Consider the following 23,460-nt stretch of genomic DNA (forward strand, 5'->3'; position numbering starts at 1 on the left):
TTATCATGGTAACCTGCATAAGTCATACAGTTTTAAAAAATTTAGATATACAGCACAGTAACAGGCCATTTCGGCTCACGAGTACATGCTGCCCAATTTACACCCAATTAACCTATACCCTTGTACGTTTTGAACAGTGGGAAGAAACCAGAGCCCTGAGGACAACCCATTCAGACAAGGGGAAATCGTACAAACTCCTTATAGACAGCATAGGAATCTGACTCTGGTCCTGATCGCTGGGGCTGTAAAGGTGTTGCGCTAACTCCAATGCCAACTGTGCCACCCCTTTGTTTCTCTGTAAACTCTGCTCTTTCAGTCTGGCTCCTTGCTCATCCCAAGTTCTGGAATGACTTGATTAAACCTGCTCCATCTATTTGCTAAGACACTCCTTGAAACCTATCTTGCTTTTCACCAACTGTACTAATGCCAATGTTATACTTTGCCTCAATTATAAAAAAAAGCAGGTAGGTGAGGTAACCAGATCAGCCATGATCATATTGAATGGTGGAGCAGGCTTGACAGGTCAGATGGCCGACTCCTGCTCCTATTTCTTGTGTTCTTGTGTACCAACCTGCAACTTTGGTACATGCCCTTTCACCAACGTGGACCTCTGAGGAAAACCATATGCATCACAGTACATGGCCCTGAACTTGTTTCTCTGTAAACTCTGCTCTTTCAGTCTGGCTCCTTGCCCATCCCAAGTTCTAGAATGACTTGATTAAACCTGCTCTGTCTATTTGCTAAGACACTCCTTGAAACCTGCCTTGCTTTTCACCAACTGTACTAGTGACTCAAGTCAGGTTCTCAAGTGTTAGGAACAGAAATGTTTTAAAATTGAGCATTCTTTATCTTTGCAAGCCTTGACTGTCTATGGCTAACCAGTCAGGAGGTTGTTTTGTGCTTTTCACAACATTGCGGTTCAGGGCCATGTACTGTGATGCATACGATTTTCCTCAGAGATCCACGATGGTGAAAGGGCATGTACCAAAGTTGCTGGTTAGTACACAAGAACACAAGAATTAGGAGCAGGAGTCGGCCATCCTACCTGTCAAGCCTGCTCCACCATTCAATATGATCATGGCTGATCTGGTTACCTCACCTACCTGCTTTTCCCATATCCCTTTATGCTCCTACTTTGCAATAAATTAACTAACTGTCTTTAAGATATTTACGAAGCAGCATCTACTGCTTCCTCAGGCAGAAAATTCCATAGTTCTCTACTATCTGGGAAAAGCAGTTTCTCCTCATCAAACCTACATATACAGGGTGTTTAGCTGAGTATACAAACATAAGATGACTTTTCTATAATTGAGGCAAAGTATAACATTGGCATAGTAAGATTAAGGGTATGCAATATAAACTAGAAAGCTCTCAGACACCTCCACCTATCCACTCCACCCACAGGATCCCACCACCACACATCAAGCCACTGTCTCCAAAACCATCTCCAACTTCATCACCTCTGGTCTTCTCCCTCCCACAGCCACCAACCTCATTCTCTCCCACCCCCACAATGCCATTTCTACTTCCTACCCAAGATACACAAACCCAACCATCTGGGTTGGCCCACTGAACTAGTGTCATCTTACCTTGACTCTTATCTTTTCTCCCCTGCTCCAATCCCTCCCCACCTAAACCTCACACACCCTCCATCTCCTCAAAGACTTCAGATTCCAGACCACCTCATTTTCACAATGGATGCCCAATCCCTTTATACTTCTATTCCCCACACAGAAGGTCTGAAAGCACTTTGATTCTTCCTGGACCAAAGACCCGACCAGTCACTTTCAACCACCACCCTCCTCTGCCTGGCAGAACTAGTCCTCACTCTAAATAACTTTTCCTTTAACTCATCCCTCTTCCTCCAAATCAAAGGAATAGCCATGGGTCCAAGCTATGCTTGCCTGTTTGTGGGCTTTATGGAGCAATCCATGCTGCAAGCTTCCACAGTCAATGCCCCCCCCCCCAACTCTTCCGTCGATATATCAACGACTACATTGGGGCTGCCTCATGCACCCACAATGAGCTTCTCAGTTTCATCCACTTCGCATCCAACTTCCACTCTGATCTCAAACTCACCTGGTCCATCTCTGATAACACTCTCCCCTTCCTGGATCTCTCTGTCTGCATCATGGGAGACAAGCTTTCCACCGACATATATCACAAATCCTTCAAGTCCCACAACTATCTGGACCACATTTCCTCACACCCTTCTCCCTGCAAAGATTCCATCCTCTTCTCTCAATTTCTCTGTCCCTGCCACATCTGATCCCAAGATGAGGTCTTCCAGTCCAGAGCTTCTGAAATGTCTGCCTTCTTCCCCAAACATGGCTTCCCCTCCACCACTATCAACTGAGCCCACACCCACATCTCCTCCATTTCCTGCTCATCTTCCCTGGCCCCTTCTTGCCCCCTCACCTACCACCCCACCAGCCTCCACATACAACACATTATCTGCTGGAATTTCAGACACTTACTACAGGATCCCACGACCAGACACATTTTTCCCTCTCCTCCTCTCTTGGCCTTCCATAGGGATCGCTCCCTCTGTGATTCCCTTGTGTGCTCATTCCTCTCCATCCATTGCACCCCTGGCACCTCCCCTATGCCCACAGGAGGTACAATACTTGCACCCACACCTCCTCCCTCACCGCGGTCCAGGGCTCCAAAAAGGCCTTTCATGCGAACTGAAACTTCACTTGCACATCCAGTGGACTTATTTACTGCATCTGGTGCTCCTTTTGTGGCATTCTCTACATCGGTCACAGACTGGGAGATCGCTTCGCTCAGCACTTCTGCTCTGTTTACAACCACAGTGAGCTCCCAGTGGCCAACCACTTCAATTCCGGGTCACACTCCATCCTCACAGGTCCCGTCCGTGGCCCGATGTACTGTCCCACCCTGACCACCTGCAGATTGGAGGAAGAACACCTTATTTTTCCTTTTGGGCACTCTCCAGACATCTGGCATGGAGATTGACTTTACTGCTTTCCATTAAACCTGTTTACCTTTTCTTTCCCCTCTCCCCTTTCCTGTCCTTCCAGTTCTTTCACCTACACAGCCCAAATGTCCCCCCCTCCCCCTCATTGCTGCTGTCCCCTCCCTCCTTTCTCCACCTATCATCTCCTGCTTTGCCACCATCCCCCCCTTCTTTACCCCCTCCCCCTACTCTTTTGTTTGGACACTTGCCCGCATTTTCTCATACTTTCATGAGGGCCTCAAGCCCAAAACATCGGATATCTATCTCTGCCTTTGCTACATAACGGACACTGTTTAACCTGCAAAGCTTCTCCAGCATTTTATGTTTTTTACTGCAACCAGATTATGTCAGTAAACCATTTTTATTTGAATTTTCTTCTTCAGTAAATATCCATGAGATATTTTTCTAGAAAGAGGGAACCAATACCATCACAGGAATACATTGAAACCAAGATCTACAACAATCAAGAGGAAGTACACGAACCTAGGCCAATTTGCTCTTCATTCCTTCAATAACAATCCTGGAATCGAAGACAAATGAATAACAAATGGCTCCCTACCCCAATTCAGGTCATTTTGATTGGGTGTGTCAATTACAAAAAACATTGTTCATCTATTATGATTAGATAATGAGTTCCACTGACAGTTTCTTAAAACATGTGCTGCAACAAAGATTTACATACGCATTGACATCAAAGAGTGTATTTTGGGCACTCTCCCATTTTGAGTGACTCATTGTCTAAACAAATATACCAAAACCGATTACTCTAAATCATTAGACACAAAGACTGAAGATGCTGTCTGGGATGGGGGCGGGGGAAGGGGGGGGGGGGTGGGGGGGGGAAGAGAGGAAGCAAAGGTTGTGGTTTTTGGTGGAGACCCTGATTTTGGACTCATGCAGGGTTCGATGACAAGTCTTAACCTTAAATGTCACCAATTGCATTCCCTCCCCCAAATTCTGCTGCTTGACCCATCGAGTTCCTCGAGCAGTCTGCACCACTGATCTCCAGCATAAAACCGAGAGAAAAGGTTCCCATCAGATCGTGCAATGCCATGTATAGTAATAGTATACAGTCACAGCACAGAAGGAGGTAATTTAGCCCATCACATCCATGCTCACTGTCTACCAAAGCAATTGGTTCAATCCCCTTCTCCATACCTTTATAAATATTTCATTACCATTTATTTATCTATTTCTCCCTTGAGGCTCTCCATCTCATCTACAGGCAGTGCAATAAAAATTCCAGCAACATGTTGGCAACATGTCACTCTTATTTCTTTTCCTCTTTAGTGGATACTTGTGGCCACTAGACTTTGAGTCTGTGCAATAATGAAAACTTTCTCTCATTATCCACTCTCTCCAGACCCCTCATCATTTTAGAAGCATGTGAAATGCTGGAGGGAAATCAGTGGATCAGGCAGATCATTTAAAGGTAAAAGATGGTAAACGATTCAGGCCATAACACTTCATCAGGGATAGCAAGAAACAGCGGACACCTAAATAAAAGGGTGGGGGACACTGTTCCCTCTAAGCTGTTAAGCTGACCACATATGCGCATGCACACGTTTTGCAGTGCACAAAGGAAATTAATGTGAACACAAAAGGTTAGTTACCTAAAAAAATGTAGTAATTAATAATTATATTAATATCATACTTGTATGATATTAAAACATGGCAAAATATTTTTTTATTGGCCATGAGAGATTGGCTGCGCCAAAATGATCTTGAAACAATTTTCAGGTTTACATTTGCAAAAACATTCAATGCATGCATACTTTTGTCACAGGAAAAACATATGCACAACACAAGATTTTTGTGCACCCTAACTACTAAAAATTAGAGGGAACATTGGTGGTGGTGGGGGGGCGGGGGGGGGAAAGCACAGATGATAGGTGAATACAGACGAGGGGAAAGAAATGGAAACAAAAAGAGTGAGAAGCTAGGAGGAAGAGGCAGTGGGCTGAGGAAGATGTTCTCCATCCAGGAGGAAGGGAAATGTGTGGAGTACTGGAGAATGAAAAGGGAGAGTGATATGCAGGTAAAGTGGGCAGGTAAGGTGAAAGAGGAAAAAAAGGGGAAGAAGGAATTGGGCCAGAGAGATGGGAAAAAGCAAGAAACCTTCTGGCAATTCTTTCAATTTGTTTCTCTTGCAGCAGTTTAATTAGTATTCACAGTTCACCATATTATATATCTTTCTGATTAAATATCTTTCTGATATTTTACCTCCAGGACCTTTTACACAGTGCATTCCAGAATTTTGGGAACAATTTTCTGGTACACAGCAGCTGCAGATAAAAGATAAAAGACACTGCCTTTCTTTTCGTGCACTACTATTATTTTTTATGTATTATTTTTGTAAGATGGTTCATAACATGAATGTTTATACTGTGATGCTGCCACAAAACACCGAATTTCGTGACCTAATAAAGTTTGGAAAATATTTTTCCAAAATTTTTCTAAATTAGGGCACTCCCAAAACATATGAATCGATGATGCTTCAAAGATTTTACACTTATCACATAGTGGATCAACATCAGAATAAAAACGAGATAATTTAACTTTGGACATGTGTATTCTATGCACCACCTTAAATTATAACAAAATCGTGCACAAAATGAGGGGTCATTAATCTAATTAAGAGTGGTGTCTCAGTCTTCATCTGAAAATGATATATTCAAATCACATTCCCAGTCATTCTTAATCTCAGTCATTGAAGCTGTTCTTAAATCCATTAAATTATTGTAAATAATTGATATTAATCCAAGATGGGAAAACTGCCGATCAAAGAGTTAATCAAGAATAGTTGTTTCAGAAATTCAAGGAAAATCAGAAAGTTTGGACTGAACAAAATGCCTAATTTGAAAATATCTTAAAAAAATTGCCTATTGATAATTGTTCAAAGGAAGCAAATTTTTCTCAAATAATAAGATCTTTAAAACTTTTAATACCTAATCTATCCCACTTCTTAAAACCTGTGACTAACAAAGGTTGAAAAAGATGATTATCTATAATAGGGCTGGGAAGGGAAACCTATGATGTACAGCTAAATTATACCCATATTCTCAATTTATGCCTCATTATTGGATTATCTGTCAATTTAGATAGATCTTGACACTCTCCACTACTGAGCCCTCGATGAGGACTGGGTCGTGTTCCCCTGACTTCCTCCTGAAGCCACAATCATCTTCTTGGTTTTGCTGACAATGAGCACAAGGTTGTTGTCATTACACCATTCAACGAACTGATTTATCGCCCTCTTTTACACTTCCTCATTGCTGTATGTGATTCTGCCGACAACTGTGGTGTCATCGGCAAACTTGTAGATAGCATTGGAATTAGAGTACAGACGTGACATCGCATACAACTCACATTCCTTTTTCCTGCGGGTGCAGCAGAATTACCACGAATTGGTAGTGCAAAAAACAAATGTAAAACATGTAAAGAAACAAAGAACTCTAAACAAACTGACTGCAATAAAGACAAAACAAAAAAAATCAATTAAGTGCCCAAGAAAAAGTCCTTAAATTAATCCCTGATTGAGGTTGTTGTTGAGGAGTCTAATGCTAAAGGGGTAGCAGCTGTTCCTGAACCTGGTGGTGCGAGTCTTGTGGCACCTTTATCTCTTTCCTGATGGCAAAAGCAAGATCAGAGAATGTGCTGGGTCGAGTGGGTATTGATGATTGATGAGCCTGGTTGATATGTGCATTCCATAGTGGCAATGTTGATCCCTCTATCTCCTGTTAGTCAAACATTATTAACCATACCTCAGTGGTAACATGCTTGCCTCTTTTTCACAAAACTTGCATCTTGCACTCGAGTGCACTACTGCAGTAGAAATAGCAGTGTTCTGCTGTAGTTTAACCTGAGGGCCAATTTACCTAATCAGATACACATGAAAGATACTGTGTCATTGTCCACAGAAGAGTCATGGATTTTTCTACAGCATCCTGCTTACTATTAATTGCTCGTTCATTAATAATAGATCTTACTACTTGTCTTTCAGGATCTTATGCATATATTAGCTGTTTCCCTGCATTACAATAGAGGCAATCTGTTAAAAAAAACTGTAAAGCATTTAGGAACATCCTGAGATTATGCAAGGCCTGATATCTATGCAAGTGTTCTCTTTGCAGTCCATTGATATGCCTTTTTTAACAAGTTCATCATTTCATAGCTAAATGAGTTTTGCTGGGTCTTCCTAATGTCTCCTATTGTATCTTGTACCTGCATTCAATTTGTCACCTTGATTAGTAGTTCCTCTCCCATTTGCTTACTCAAATCACTGATGTCTTTCAAGACTCTGGCTGGGGACAGAGATTTTTTTGAAAAAACTAACTTTGTTTTACTGAGAGGTACTCCTGTGGTTTGAGTCGGTGCAGCAAAATGCTCCACCCTCTGCACTCTTTGGTTGCTAGAGACATGTATGCACATGCTTATGTAGCCTGCCAGCTAAATCACAGAAAACATACATATCAGGTTTAAAACCCAGGGAGAGGCTCATCCAACAGGAGTTGCTTGTCAATTCACTAAAAGTTTAATTACTAGCCAGGTTGACAAAAAACTTTATCATCTTGAGAGTGATTCACTCAATGAAACTTTGATTTTGTTTCAAATATCATTTGCATTTGACACAATGTGATTTTTTTTGCTGATTTCCTTGCAACACTTTGAACAGAGCAAAGCATTCAGAGCACTCTTTAAATGAACACATTATTTGAAACATAACACCACTGCAATGGGATGCAATTATTACATTTGATGTATTCTGAGGAGTATGGCAGAAATGAAAACTTTTGGAGCAAATCTACAAATGTCCTCTGTAATTTATCTCATTTTCCTTCCTCTTTATTTGACTTTTGTCTCTTTCACTCCCTTTGTCATTTCATTTTTGGGTTAGTTTCACAGCCCTCGGAGATCTTTGCCAAAGTAACCCTCGTTCAATGGCAAACCCAAATGGGCTGATTTGCCATGAGGAACACTTTAGTCTTTATCTGATATCCATATTCAAGTACATTCACCATAGATCACATTGGGCAATGAAGAGTTTGCATCCAGCTGATGATCACAAAAATTACCATAATATTTTCCTAACATGTACCATGTTTTTAGATATAACCTATTTTTGTGATTTCTTGTCATATTTTAAGTCTACTAGAATATTGCCCTTTGAAGCAAGCTGTTTTGATCAGTCCAAGCATGCCTGGGCATGCACTTGATGCAAGTGCTACACAAATGTTGACTTAGGCTGGGCATGCTTGGAAAGCATTTAAAGATGTTGAGAATTTTCTTGGCAACTATAGAACACCAAATACATCCAGCTAATTGACAACGTGCTTCAAGCATCCAAAACAATGAAGTGCAACATGTCACTGAAAATTCATTTTCTGTATTCGCACTTGGACTTTTTCCCTGCTGATCTTGGGGCAGTGACGAACATGGTGAAAGATTTCTCCAGGACATTGCTTCCATGGAAAAGTGGGATCCATCAATCTATCAATGCTGAATTGATTATTGTTGGACACTGACATGTGAGGCATCAGATGCTGATCTGTGTCCAACGATGACAGTGTGAAACGAAAATCAGCGGCAAAACATTTTAAACTAGCGCAGCGTGATTAAACATGCTAAATTCAATATGCTAAGTTCATTTAATGTTTCTCCAACTTCCTACGTGATCTGCTTGTAAAGTCAGTCAAGTGAGACAGTGGATCTCATCCAATTTTAATTGTGCTATTAACAATACTAGTGAAAGACATACTCCCTGGAAGGAAATCACCTGGCCTACATAGAGCTTGTGTCAATAATGTACAATTTTGGTGAAAAAACCCAATCCATAGTTTTCTGGGCTACAATATTTTAGCTCCCCCTGTCAAACGTTAATTCTTAACCCATCACTCTTTCGTTTCCTCAACTTTGTCTAATTCAGCCATTCTCAACAGGGGCCACACAACTCTGTTTGGGGGTGGGGGGAGGGCACAGACTGAAATCTTTAAAATTTTCCATATTTTTAATGTAATCGGTAAGAGACATATGGAAGAAACCAACTAAAATTGACTGCTACACAGGGAAGGAGGCCCATAAACTATGACCAGAGTCCTAAGAGGGGCACAGTCCAGGACATTACAGGTAAAACCCACCCTACTATTGAATACTATCCTTCCATGCTCCAAAGACAAAAGTCCCACCTCTGCTAACCTTGCCTCAAAAGACTTGTTTTCCAATCCATGTAACATCCTGGAAAATCTCCTCTGCACCCTTTTCATAGCTTTTGCATCTTCCCTATAATGAGGTGACCAGAACTGAACTCAATTCTCGAAGAGTGGTCTTACCAGAGATTTGTTAAGTTGCAACATGACCTCTCAACTCCTGAACTCAATCTCCCCATTAATGAACCCCAGTATCCCATAGGCCTTCTTATCTATCCTTTCAACCTGTGCAGCAATCTTGAGGGATGTATGGATTTGAACCCAGAGGTCCCTCTGTTCATCCACACACCTAAATAACTGACCATTAACCCTGTACTCAGCCTTCTGGTTTGTCCCTCCAAAATGCATCACCTCCCACTTATCCAGATTAAACTCCATCTGCCACTATGCCACCCATCTCTGCATCCTGTCTATATCGTCTTGTAATCTTCAACAAACTTCTGCTCCCTCCACGACTCCTCCAACCTTAGTGTCATCTGCAAACTTACTGATCCATCCTTCTGCCTCTTCATCCAGGTCATTTATAAAAATGACAATGAACAGGGGTCAGAGAACAGATCCTCGCAGCACTCCACTAGTCACTGACTTCCAGGCAGAATACTTTCCTTCCACTATTACTCTCTGCTTTCTTTCCTGCAAGCCAATTTTTTATCCACACGGTCAAGGTTCCATTGATCCCTCATGATTTTCTGGATGAATTGCTCATGGTGGACCTTGTCAAATGCATTACTAAAATCAATGTAGACCACATCTTAATTCTTTTGTTACCTCTTCAAAAAACTCATTTAGACTTGTGAGGTATGAGCTTTCCTTCTCAAAGCCATGCTGATTATCCTTGAGTAGACTGTACTTCTCCAAATGCTCATAGATTCTATCCTTAAGAATCCTCTCCATTAGTTTGCATACCACTGATGTAAGACTTGCTGGTCTATAATTCCCCAGATTCTCGCATATTACCTTTTTTAAACAAGGGGACTACATTTGCCATTTTCCAATCCACTGTAGCAAGGGTGGCGACAAATGGTCAAACTTCTTCCTTTTTTAAAGTAACGCATTCAACTCATCAAGGTTATCCTTTGTCGCCAGCCCTATTTGCGTTGGTCATTGAACTGTTAGCTCAGGCTATCAGGCAGAATGAGAATAATTCAGGTAAGGATGGGACAGGATGAATATAAGATTAATTTATTTGCTGATGATGTTTTAATATATTTAACTAATCCAGATCAATCTTTAATTTATTTGCAAAATTGTTTAGAATTATATGGTAAATTATCTGGAAATAAAGTGAATTGGCATAAAAGTGAAATACTACTAATTTCTGAAGGGAATTACGATCAATCTAGACAAATTAGTAAATTTCGATGGACTGATAAAATTAAGAACTTAGGGATAATGATTAAATTTTCAATCATTGTTTCATTTAAATTATGTACCGTTAATGAGAAAGATTAAAGCGATTTGATTAAATGGAAAGATTTACCTTTAAGTTTAATAGGTCGAGTAAATAGTATAAAGATGAATATTTTTCCGCAAATTCAATATTTGTTTCAATCGATTCCTTGTTCTTTTACGAAATCCTTTTTTCAAGATTTAAATAAAGTAGTTTGAGAATTTTATGGAAAGGAAAATTAGCAAGAGTAACAATCCATAAATTGATCTGGCAGATACTTTGGGAGGTTTGCAATTACCAAATTTTTTAAATTATTATGAAGCAGGTCAAATAAGATTTATTAATCTTGTTAGATATTTTGAACCCTCCTAGATGGGCTAGGGTGGAATTGGCTGTGATATTGGAACCTTGTCCCCATCAGTTTGTATTTAAATGGAATACTGTCTTACTACAGAAATATAATGAACCAATTTTGAAACATTTATTAGAAATTTGGACTAAAAGGAATTTATTAATAGGATCAAAAGATAGTTTATCAGTTCAAACCCCAATATATCAAAATTAATTAATTCCTTTTTCATTGAATAATAGTTTCAGAAGATTGGTGGATTAAAGGAATAAAAAGATTGCAGGATTGGTTTGAAAAAGGTAAATGTTTATCATTTAATCAGCTTAAAGAGAAATTTGGGATTTTAGAGAATTCTCTGTTTGTTTATTATCAATTTAGTTTAGTTAACTAAATTTGTATTTTTGGTTTCATATTTTTCAGATAAAGGTTTTATATCAGAAATGTATGCATTATTACAAGATACAATGGTTTAAAAAACATTTAGATACATCTAGGATTAAATGGGAGCATGACTTAAGTTGTAAGATTAGTCAGGTAGATTGGGAAAATATGTGTTATGACGGGTTGACTAAATTAATTAATGTAAGATATAATATGGTTAATTATAATTTTTTGCATCAGTTATATTTAACCCTGAAAAATTGAAAAAAAATATGGATTTAATCATTCAGATTTGTGTTTTAGGTGTGGATTATGTGTTGGAACATTTGTACAGTCTGTGGTTTTGTGATAAAGTTCATCCTTTCTGGTTTCAAATTAGGAATTTTCTTCAAAATTTGTTTAAAATTCAATTTCCTTTAGATCCAAAAATTTTTTTGTTGGGTTATTTTACTCCGTTAGTGGACTTGGTGCTGGATACGTTTCAGACAGCGTTTATTCGTCTAACATTGACAGTTGATCCTAAATGTATCGCTATGTCTTGGAAAGATGAAGCGGAGTTAAATGTAGTTTGATGGCATCATGAGTTGAAGTCGTGTATCATAAAATAACATATAATTTACATAATGATTATGTTTTTTTTGTTAAGATATGGACACCATATATTGTGAATTACTGAATGTTTTTGTTTATTTTTAATGCTTCCCTTTAGGGAACTGTTGTGGGAGGGGGAGGTGATGGGTTTGTTTTACTGTTTTATTATTAGACTACATATTCTATAAAAGTCTGTTTATTTTTACTGAAAAAGTACTAAATAAAGTTTTTAAAAAAGACGTCCCTGATCCTGGCATCTGGGTGGCAACACAATACATCCTATTTGGTCTCCTAACCAACGAGTCTCCAATTACTATAGCTCTCCTCTTCTCCACCCTTCCCTTCAGAGTTGAGGGGCCAGCCTCTGCACCCAAGATGTGACCACCACGGCTTGTCCCTGGTAGACAGTCCCCCCAACAGTATCCAAAACAGTATATCTGTTGATGGGGGAAACAGCCACAGGGGTGTTCTGCACTGTCTTCCTATTCCCCTTCCCTCTCCTAACGGTCACCCAGTTACCTATCTCCTGACCTTTAGGGGTGACTGTCTCCCTGAAGCTCCTCTCTATCACTGCCTCTGCCTCTTGAATGATCAGGAATTCATCCAGCTCCAGCTCCAGCTCCATTTCCCTAATACAGTCTCTGAAGAGCTGCCGTTGGATGCACCTCTTGCAGGAGCAGTCATCAGGGACAATTGTACTGTTCCAGATTTCCCACTTCCTGCAATTTGAGCATTCCCACTGCCCTGGTTGCTGTCTCCATTAACTCTTCCTAATTTAAATTCAAAGATCTTACCTTACTGGAATCAAGCCTGTCCTCAGCCTCTGCTCACTTCTACCCTGAGCCACCCAGACACTGGCCACTCCTCTTGAGCTACCCCTCTTTTTATACGTCACTGCCCCTTATCTTAATTAATCCTCCCACTAATCTGTTTAGCCATTAACTTCCTCCCCATTCACTTTTTAAAGGCACTCACCTCAAGCTGCCTCCCGACACTCCCAGCTCTCTTGAGTTCCATCTTTCAGTAACAGTCCCAAATGTCTGTGACCCGAGTCCCACTCCACTTGCTTTTTAAAGGCACTCATCTGCCTATTCACTAAACAGTTCATCAACTTCTGGTGCTCCATTAATGTAGGGATGAAGATTGTGTCCAATGCAAAATTGGAGGAGACAGAGGAAAAGGGAAATAAAGAGAGAGAGAAAAAAAGAGAGAGGGAGGAGACATAAGATAGGAGAAGGGGAGAGGTGGGGATTGGGAGGGGGAGATGTAACTGAAACCAGGAAAGATTTGTTCCATCTATTATAATTTGTATGAATGCGTGCATTCAGGCAAATTCCTTGTTTTCAGCTGACAACCTAATTCTATCATACAGCAATGTCAATGCATGGATCATATCAACTTTGCAAACCACTTTTCTTTAATAAAAATAAATATGGAGCAAAGAGGATTGGACACTTTTATTTTTGCCCATCAGATCTGGATTTATTCCTCGCACAATTTTCCAAATTCCATCCAAAGACAAATGCACAAAATAATTCATAATTCTGTTAATCATAATTACATATTGCATTTTAAAGCAGAATATTAAAAAGTTCCAAATGTAAATCAATCAGGTGCATCTGAAAGATTGACTGGAGAGATGGGATTTTGAAAGTGGGGTGGAGATTGAGTTCAGGAAGTAGGAATTTATCTGTGGATCATCTGGCAGCTTGGGAAATGGCAGCTTCTCATTTGCCCTCACCCAGATATCAATTTCTTTGAACTGTGTGGTGATGTTTCCTCCATTGTACATAGTTATTGTTGGTTACTGTATATATGGAATTGGCCCGCCCACTGATGACTCATACCCTATGACTCCTCCCCCATGGACTTCGGCCCTAAAGGTCGAACCACCTCTTCCTTCCTGCCATTCCTATACCTGGATCCGTTCTTCTGTTTATTAAAGCCGATTGTTCCCTCAGCCTAGTCTTGGTGGTTACTGATAGTGCAATACAAACTGAATGGAGAAGAATGACAAGATAGCCAATGACACAATGCCCCTTAGCATTGGTGACCAAAGGCAATGTCTATCTCACTGATGGCAAAAGTTGCAGCTGTTCATGTTGTGATAAAAATTAAAGTTTACATTGATTTGTTATCCAATTGTAAATGTTCAACCTGACAAAAAAAAACTTCTCGGGTCCTCGGTGGAAAACATTGCAAACACAAATACAGACAAATGATACATGTGCACTATATATATATATATATATATTTATACGCATACAAATATTAAAATAAATATTATTGCTAAATAAATAGTAGAGTCACGGAAGGTTTATATGAGCAGTTCACCAGTTATTCAGCAGTCTGATTGCGCATGGGAAGAAGCTGTTTCTCAGCCTGGTGATTTTGGCTCTGATACTCCTGTATCTCTATCCTAACTGGAAGATGCTTCATGTGGAGTGGTACGAATCCTCTCCGACTTTTCAAACCTTCTTTAAGCAACGATACTGGTAAATCACATCGATGGACCTCCGATCCATTTCTCGGAAGCAACTGTACCATACTGTGATGCAGCCAGCCTGGAAGCACTTGATAGAGCTCCTGTAGAATGGTGGCCAGTAGCCTTGCCCACCTCAGCCTTCTCAGAAAGTGCAGTCGCTGTTGCACCTTCCTGGCAAATAAAGAGATGTTGTGTGTCCAAAGCCCCTTTCGCACTTGCAAGTGGTCCCAGGAATTAATGGCCAATCGGCCTAAAAAGGGTCTACTTTGAAAGAAAAATCTTCTCAATGCCGGCGTGAAGGGAATTGACGCCGTCGGCCCCTAGTACAATCCTTGGCATCGGCAGACACCGGCATTTCAATCAGGCAAGTGTAGAATGGGCAATTGCATTCTAGGATAGAAATGAGCCAAGTTTTTACGTGAGGGCAGTAATGTGAAGGAAGAAAAGATTAAAATGAAGGTATAAACTTTGCCATGGGAAAGTCGGAGCAGCAGAGAGAGGAAATAAATAGCAATTTGTAAACAGCATGGGAAAGTTGATAGTGTTATAGCGCACAATTTATAAAGACCATGGGAAAAATTGATGGAGGACCTGACTTCCCAGAATGCCGTGCAGCAGAGAAAGCCCTCCATAAATTGTCTGTGCATGCAGCCATGAATACAGCCTTTTCTCTGCTACACAGAATTCTGGGAGGGCAGGGCCACCATCGTTTTTACCCATGCTATTTATAAATTGTACATGATAGTGCTACCAACTTTCCCACGCTGTTTAAAAATAGTCTGCTATTGCTCTTTATTGCTTGCACTTTCCCATGGTCCCTTAGAAAGGTTTATACAGGTCAGCACCACAACAACAGGGGCTGAAGGGCTCATACTCTGCTGTACATAAAGCTTAATTATGCTATAATTAGGCATGATTAATTTTGTTCAAATATAAGATCATAATACATTGATCAGGATTTAGAGCAGGACCACCATCATTCGATGCATCATGACATCACCGGTAGAAGGAAGAACAGTCCTCACCCCAGGGATGCCTCCTTGCAAGTGTGAATGCGTGCCTTGTCTCAATTAAGAGTGGTCAAGTGCGAACAGCAAAAACACCATTCCTATCCTGGGACACTGAGCAGCCGATTTAGTGGGATCAAAGTGTAAAAGGGGTTCAAGATAGATCAAGAGGACACCGAAGAACTTGGTGCTCTCTACTCCCACCCTACTGAGATATTTAGTAGAGGGTGGTCTTCCCCAATCTTCCTGAAATCCACAATCTTCTCCTTTGTCTTGTCATGCTGACATAGCAGGAGTGCACGATATTTGTTTGAACGTAATCAACTTCTGCAAGATATATCACAGTACTTGATGAGGTTTATACGTCATGTATGCAAGCTCACACCAAGACACAAGAGAAACTTGTCCGTGAACTACTCTTTGCAGACGATGCCGCTTTAGTTGCCCATTCAGAGCCAGCTCTTCAGCGCTTGACGTCCTGCTTTGCGGAAACTGCCAAAATGTTTGGCCTGGAAGTCAGCCTGAAGAAAACTGAGGTCCTCCATCAGCCAGCTCCCCACCATGACTACCAGCCCCCACCACATCTCCATCGGGCACACAAAACTCAAAACGGTCAACCAGTTTACCTATCTCGGCTGCACCATTTCATCAGATGCAAGGATCGACAACGAGATAGACAACAGACTCGCCTAGGCAAATAGCGCCTTTGGAAGACTACACAAAAGAGTCTGGAAAAACAACCAACTGAAAAACCTCACAAAGATAAGCGTATACAGAGTCGTTGTCATACCCACACTCCTGTTCGGCTCCGAATCATGGGTCCTCTACTGGCACCACCTACGGCTCCTAGAACGCTTCCACCAGCGTTGTCTCCGCTCCATCCTCAACATCCATTGGAGCGCTTTCATCCCTAACGTCGAAGTACTCGAGATGGCAGAGGTCGACAGCATCGAGTCCACGCTGCTGAAGATCCAGCTGCGCTGGATGGGTCACATCTCCAGAATGGAGGACTATCGCCTTCCCAAGATTGTGTTATATGGCGAGCTCTCCACTGGCCACTGTGACAGAGGTGCACCAAAGAAAAGGTACAAGGACTGCCTAAAGAAATCTCTTGGTGCCTGCCACATTGACCACCGCCAGTGGGCTGATATCGCCTCAAACCGTGCATCTTGGCGCCTCACAGTTCGGCGGGCAGCAACCTCCTTTGAAGAAGACCGCAGAGCCCACCACACTGACAAAAGACAAAGGAGGAAAAACCCAACACCCAACCCCAACCCACCAATATTCCCCTGCAGCCGCTGCAACCGTGTCTGCCTGTCCCGCATCGGACTTGTCAGCCACAAACGAGCCTGCAGCTGACGTGGACTTTTACCCCCTCCATAAATCTTCGTCCGCGAAGCCAAGCCAAAGAAGGAAATGCTTTGACAATTGCTGTTGCAGATTACCACATGTGGTAATCTATTGTTTAATGCTGACTTAAATTCAGTGGCTATCCTGATCTGCACAATGTGTTCAGACCCCTTGGAATATTGACTGCTTCCACATTACTTTTCCTGTAACTAATTTTACAACTATGACTATTAAAGCTGCAATCTTATCCCTTCAGTAACTGTGGGGACAGCTCACAGTCGAGGAACTGTCATGCAGAGAGGAGACAATCATCATCGTACTGACCTGACCTTTACTTTCAAAGTTCGACCAAAATAAAAAGAAATAATATCCGGAGGGCAGTCCAAATCCAGTTGATAGAACTCACAAACTATGTCACATCATTTAATTTTTTTTAAATTTAGAGATACAGGCCCTTCTGGCCCACAAGACCTTGCCGCCCAAATACATCAATTAACTAACCTACCACTCGAATACACTTTTGGATTTACATCAGGACTATCTTTGTCTTCAGCTTTATTCTCAGGACCTCAGAAAAAAAATGAGATGTGAAAAGAAAGCAAACCAACAATTCTGTAACATAAGTAAAACACAAAGTCTTCAGGCACCGTGGTTGCAGTAAAAACATGATGCTGGAGAAACACAGCATGTCAAACGGCACACTTGGCATTGCAAAGATAAAGATACATAAGCAACATTTTGGCCTTGAGCCCTTCATCAGGATATCATACCGTGATGAAGGGATCAAGCCCAAAACTTTAATTTTCTTTGCTATATAAAGGACATGGTTTGGCCTGCTGAGTTCCTCCACCATTGCGTTTTTACTCTTTTTAAATTCTGTGTCATGATTGGTGCTCAACTTGTGAGTTTTCTATCACAACTGAAATACAAAAAAAATTGCAGACGCTGTGGCTCAGGCCCGAAACTTTGGTTACATATCTTTATCTCCTATGGACGCTGTGAGACCTCCAACATATCTGTGTTTTTAATTGAGCTTTCAGGATCCCAAAATGTAGAACATTTCAAAATTAGCTACCATTAGCAATTAATGTTATGTGCATTTTAAAGTTCTGAACAAACTATTTTCCAAACAGGAATTTTTTTCCCTTAAGGCTGCTTGCATCTCATGAACCAAACTTCTTAATCACAACAGACACAAGTGTAAAAGTTAAGCAACCATTTCACACCATGACACAATTTGGAATTCAGTGTACTTAGATGGAGACAAGGAAATTGCAAAAAAACTTTCAGTGAGTCCTTTTGAAGTGTGAAACAAGACACTCCAAGAGCTTCTATTTGTTATGTTTATCCTTGGAATTGGAGCAAACATTCAAAATGATTGCTGGTGAACTTTGTAACCAAAGAGCACTATTCAATACTTGTGAGATCTCAGCCCTGTTAACTTTCCCATTTTTGTTGCGGTCCTTTTCCCATTTATTTGTAGATTTGCCCACAATGAATGCTTTCAAGGCAGCAAGAGTCACAAATTGCATTCTCAATGTCAGATGCAATCCTTGGTGTTTGTTCTTGAGTATTGTCCTCCATTGTGGCTGCAAGGAAGTGCTTGGCCACCATTTACCAGGCACAGCCTGGCGAAGAACACAAGTACATGTACACAACCTGTGGTTTCAATATGTTTCCATCACCAACTACCTCACTTATCAGGTCCTTTTGATTACTCCTCGCCAACAAGAGAAAAACTTCAGACTTGCAGCTTTTTCCAATGGAATTACGGTCAAAATCATTATCTTTCTCATAAGAGTAATTAAGTATGGGCAATGGTCTGGTTCAGATCAGAACAGCACCAACATTTTTTTGCCACAGACTTGACAAAGATATTCATTTGTCTGTTGACTTTCCAACTTCATTGGGACCCAAACTGAATTATTTTGCTCATATTCCATTGGAGCGCACATTTCTCAAAAATGTCCCTGAATGAATGAAACCGTAAAGTGATGCTGCCTCTCTGATCTCTCTTTCTGTTATCTCTGTCCTACATGAACTACATTCAATAGGTCTGCTTGCAAAACAAACTGTATCACTGCATCTTGGTACAGGTGACAATAAAATTGAACTTATAACACAGTTTATCATGTCAATCAGGTTTTAAAACTCATTACATCCAAGGAATGATTCAGATTCATACACATGCAACAAAAATGACAATTATTAGTCCTCTTCTGATTTCCTCTGAGCTCACGGGACAATTCTTTTAATTTTACACCTTAATTTTGTTCATTGTGTTATCCTACATTAATTTTGGTTGTTCATGGTTAGGTTAATGATCGAGGCTTCTCTATGGATTGTCACCTTGTCATGGTGGAGAAGCTTGAGTGGTCCCGTGGTCTTGTGATCCTGAGAGTGATGCCGCCTGGAACTATGCTCCAGGTAGGACCACCCATGGCAGTAAGGTCAAGAGTGAGGTCCCTGACAAAGGACAATCCAACCAAGACCTCAACAGTGGAACAGGAGGGCAAAATTATTTTGAACTTAATGGCTGTGAAGGCAGACGAAGGCTCCAACAAATCCATCAGCTCTGATCATCTTGGTTTTTAAGACAATGGAATTGGTTTTGTTGATTTGTGAAGTATTATGTGCTTCTTGGAGAGCAACATTAAGTACACATTAAACAACTGCACGCACAGGCATCTTGACTCTGTGGATCGACGGAATGGAGGCTATCATCCTCGACTATGAGGGAGAGCCATGATGACGACAAATGGTTGAGGGCATTAAATGAGTAAACACAAGAAGAAAGAGGAGTTAAAGTTGTTGCAAGCTCGGCTCAATATTTGACGTTTCAGCGGACTGTAGATTCCGGAAAGGCAGAAATGTTTTATCTTGTGTGATTGTAATGTTACTATAAATATAAAGAATCCAAGACAGCTTATGAGTAAATTTGAGGTTTCTCTGCCATCTAATTGTATTTTAATTCAGCATTTATTTCTGGATACCTGGGCTGTTGTGGTTTGGGAGCTGCTCGAACATTGGAATGAGTCAAATAACACTCAACAGGTTGCACTCACTGCCAAAAGGGAAACAGTAATATTTCAGGTCTGAGATCCCTCTCAGATTGGCTCAGAGCTGAAGTATTCCCCTTATTTCCCTTTCCACAGATGCTGCTGTGTGTTTTCATGCAATTTTCTGTTATTTTAAATTTCAAACAGATTTATTTTTCATTTAAAAAAGCAAATTAGGCAGTTTGATTAAAGTGGTGGGGGTGGGGGGGAGAGAAACACTGGCATTGATATAGGAACATGTGCAACCGAAGGATGTCTCAACAGAGCCTTTGCATGTAGCAAGAAATTCTCGCAAAATCCTCCCAGAAAGAGCTCTGTGAAAACTACACGATCGTCAATTTTTTTTCTTTAATTGATGGCCAACAGGGAATAAATGCTCTTCGTTCAAAGATCCGGCTCTACGCATGAACACCGTCTTATCGGAAAGAAGGGACCTGAGTGGGGGGGGTGGGGGGGGTCAGCGAAGTCTCTGCAGTTCAAAGTCCCCCCCCCCCCCCCCCCCAAGGAACCACAAAAGTCCTGGCTCAGAGGCTTCCAACTGAACCACACCTCACACTCTATTCCCCCAGTCCAAAATCAGGCTTCTTTCTCATCCTTAACACGTTGAATCGGCGAGAGGGATTTGCTTCTGAAACTTTAATCTGACTCCGAAAGGCAGGAGCGGACCGAAGATCCGCTCGTATCCCCCCCCCCCCAGGACTTTCCTTCAATTCCCCATCAGCGGGTGCAATTTATATTTCACAAAGTGGTCGCGAATTAAACAATTCATTCAAAAAGTTTCTTTACTTTTCCCAGTTCAGTGAACTTTTATTTTAAACGAATCCATTACACTGAAGAGTTGCCACCAAAAAAACTAGCACTCTCATGGTTAAACAAACTTGCTGGAAGGTTTTGATGAGGAGCCGATTGACTTGAAAAGTATTTCTGCCGATTCACAACTCTGGAGCACTTTACCGCACGGCGGGACCCGAGCAAGGAGCCAGGGACGCGTTCAGCAACTTTGGAAGGGGGAAGGAACGCTTACCTGTTTGGAAGTTTCTCCAGCCTTATTCCACCAAGAGCCCGGCTTCTGGGCTTTCGATCTCAGCCTCTCGGTCGATCTTGTCCTTCAAGTGGGCGCACGGTTCGAATCACCCGCTCCTCGGGGTGCACGATCGTTCTCCGTGCATTCTCCAGAGCCGCCTGAGCGCCCGGCTGTCATGGGAAAGAGGTGACTTCGAGACAGGCCACCTGGTGCCTCCCGTCAAAGCTGGAGGGGAGGGGAGGGGGTCAACTCATTCCAGAGCAATGATTCGGTGGACGAATCACCTTTTAAAAATCAAACAAGTTAAGCGACGAGTTTCTCTTTCTATTAGCGATATAGGATGATTATTGGAGAAACTGCTTTTGATCGCATTATTACAGCGAGGGTCACACCTACTCGCGTCTTTTCTAAATGTAAACCGAGTGGGGATTAAACTGACGATGGAACTAGATTTCTAGCTGCAGTTAATGTACAGGTCAGCAAAGATCTAACTGAATATCAGGACAACATCCAGGTCAAGAAATTAAAAAAAAAAGGATTTTATGTCCCTGCTAACCTCTCATGGTTTGGGGGAAGTCCTGAGATTGATTCTCTGTGCCCATCTTTGATCTGTCCATGAGTGTTTCTGGGGAATAGTGTCAAAGATCTTGTCGGAGACCATGGAAGTTTGAGACCGGACCTGGATGCTCCAGTTCTTGAAGAGTTTCAGACCATTCACAGAATTCGCAGGCACAGAAAGGAAGGATTATTTTCTTGTGCAGTGAGCAAAATCTGAGCGGAATTGCACTGCAGCAACTGCCCATGTTGTGAGAAGATGCGAGAAAGGTGAAAACTTGAAATGACTTCAGATTGATTGTCAGAGCACATACATACAACCCTGAGATTCTTTTTCCTGTGAGCTGGGCAGAATTACCACTTATTGGTAGTGGGGGGAAAAAACAGTACACAGTGTACACATATAAATAAATAAATGTAAACTGTGCAATACAGAGAGGGGAAAAAAAATCAAAAAAGTTAGAGTCCTTAAATGAGTCTCTGATTGAGTTTGTCGTTGAGGAGTCTGATGGTGGAGGGGTAGCCAGCTGTTCCTGAACCTGGTGGTGCAAGTCTTGTGGACCTATACCTCTTTCTTATTCCTATAGGAAATGTAGAGTCATGTAACATGGACGCAGGGCATTCAGCCCATCTCAACCATACTGATCAAGTTGCCTACGTGTGCTTGTCACTTTGGCCTGAGTTTGGCCCGTGTCCTTGTAAACCTTCTCTATTTATATACTCTTAAATCTAATTGTATGTGCCTTCACTGCTTCATCTGGCAGCTCGTTCCACCAAGCCACCACTCTCTGTGCAAAAATACTGCCCTTCCCCCTTCACCTAAAACATCTCACAAATAAAAGAAAATCTCTGTCTATTCTCTTCTATGTTCCTTTATCTTTCTTACTAAGCCAAAACTTCCAATTGTTCTTTTCTACAAACACAATGTGTCTTCAAGAGTTGTTCTCAACGGATTTCTAAAAGCAAATACATCTAATATTTCTACAGCAATAATGATTTTGGAAGGAGTTTGGCTTAGGAGTTCACAGTTGTAACACTGATTCATCACATGAAAGCATGGAATAACCAATTATTTAAACAGATATGTTTAAATATTACAGATTTACAATACTGTTGGACAACAAAATCTGTTATCTGATTAGCTACTCTGTGATACTTATTCCTGCAATGGTTTGATTATGCATATCACAATACATTGACTAATTACAAGTGAAGATGATTAGCATTTTTTGGAGAATTTTAACAGAAAATGCTGAAAACACTTAGCAGGTCTTCAAGGGCTGTGGAAAGAGAAATAGGTTTAACAGGTCGGTGACGCTGCATCTGAACAGAAAAGTAAGAAAACAAATTATCACTCTCTCACTTTCCCAGATTCCCAGTAGAAGAAGCTTGTGCCTTGGACCATGCTGAGATTAGGACAGAGAAAGCGCTGGATCTTCTTAAAAACATTAAGATTGTTAAGCCCCCAAGGCCAGACAAGATATACCCCAGCTTTCTATGGGAAGGGAGGCAAGAGATTGTTGGGGCATTGTTCATGATCGTTGGCCAAAGGGAAGGTGCTAGATAATTGAAGAATGTGAAATGAAGTCCTCTTGTGTAGCAATGGTGATAGAGGGAATCTTTGGAAGCAGAGACCAGTGAATCTTACAACAGTAGTGTGCAAACTATTGGAGACGATTTTTAAGGACAGGATTTATGAGCATTTGGAGAAGTACGAGCTTCTCAGGGATAGACAGCGTAGCTTTGTGAGGGGAAGGCCGAGCCTCACGAACCTAATTGAGTTTTTTTTGAAGAGTCATCGAAAGAAATCGACGATAGAAGCGAGGTAGATGCTGTATACATTTATGGATTTTAATAAGGCATTTGACAAGGCCCTCCTTGAGAGACTCGTTCAGAAAGTCACGAGGCATGGGATCCATAGAACCTTCGTGTTGTGTGTGGAGGAAACTTGACCTCCCTGCCTGTCTGGAATGTGTGTATCCAAGTGTTCATGTGTCCTCCCTATCTAAAACTTATTCAGAAGTTACATCACCTGTCAATCAAGGTTGGACTCTGACAACCATTAGTGCACACCTTGCCAAGG

The 23,460-nt window shown here is 41.3% G+C and overlaps 1 protein-coding gene across 1 annotated transcript in view; it reads right to left on the minus strand.

Moving 5' to 3' along the window:
- The window catches only part of LOC138743197 (protocadherin Fat 1-like), a 134,331-nt gene extending 113,276 nt beyond the window's left edge, over positions 1–21,055 (minus strand). Inside the window, exon 1 of the mRNA XM_069898149.1 lies at positions 20,823–21,055. The gene's annotated coding sequence lies outside the window, so the exon portion shown is untranslated. The remainder of the gene's footprint in view (positions 1–20,822) is intronic.
- Between the last annotated feature and the right edge of the window lie 2,405 nt (positions 21,056–23,460).

Source organism: Narcine bancroftii, chromosome 9, assembly GCF_036971445.1.
Source record: "Narcine bancroftii isolate sNarBan1 chromosome 9, sNarBan1.hap1, whole genome shotgun sequence".
Classification (NCBI taxonomy): domain Eukaryota; kingdom Metazoa; phylum Chordata; class Chondrichthyes; order Torpediniformes; family Narcinidae; genus Narcine; species Narcine bancroftii.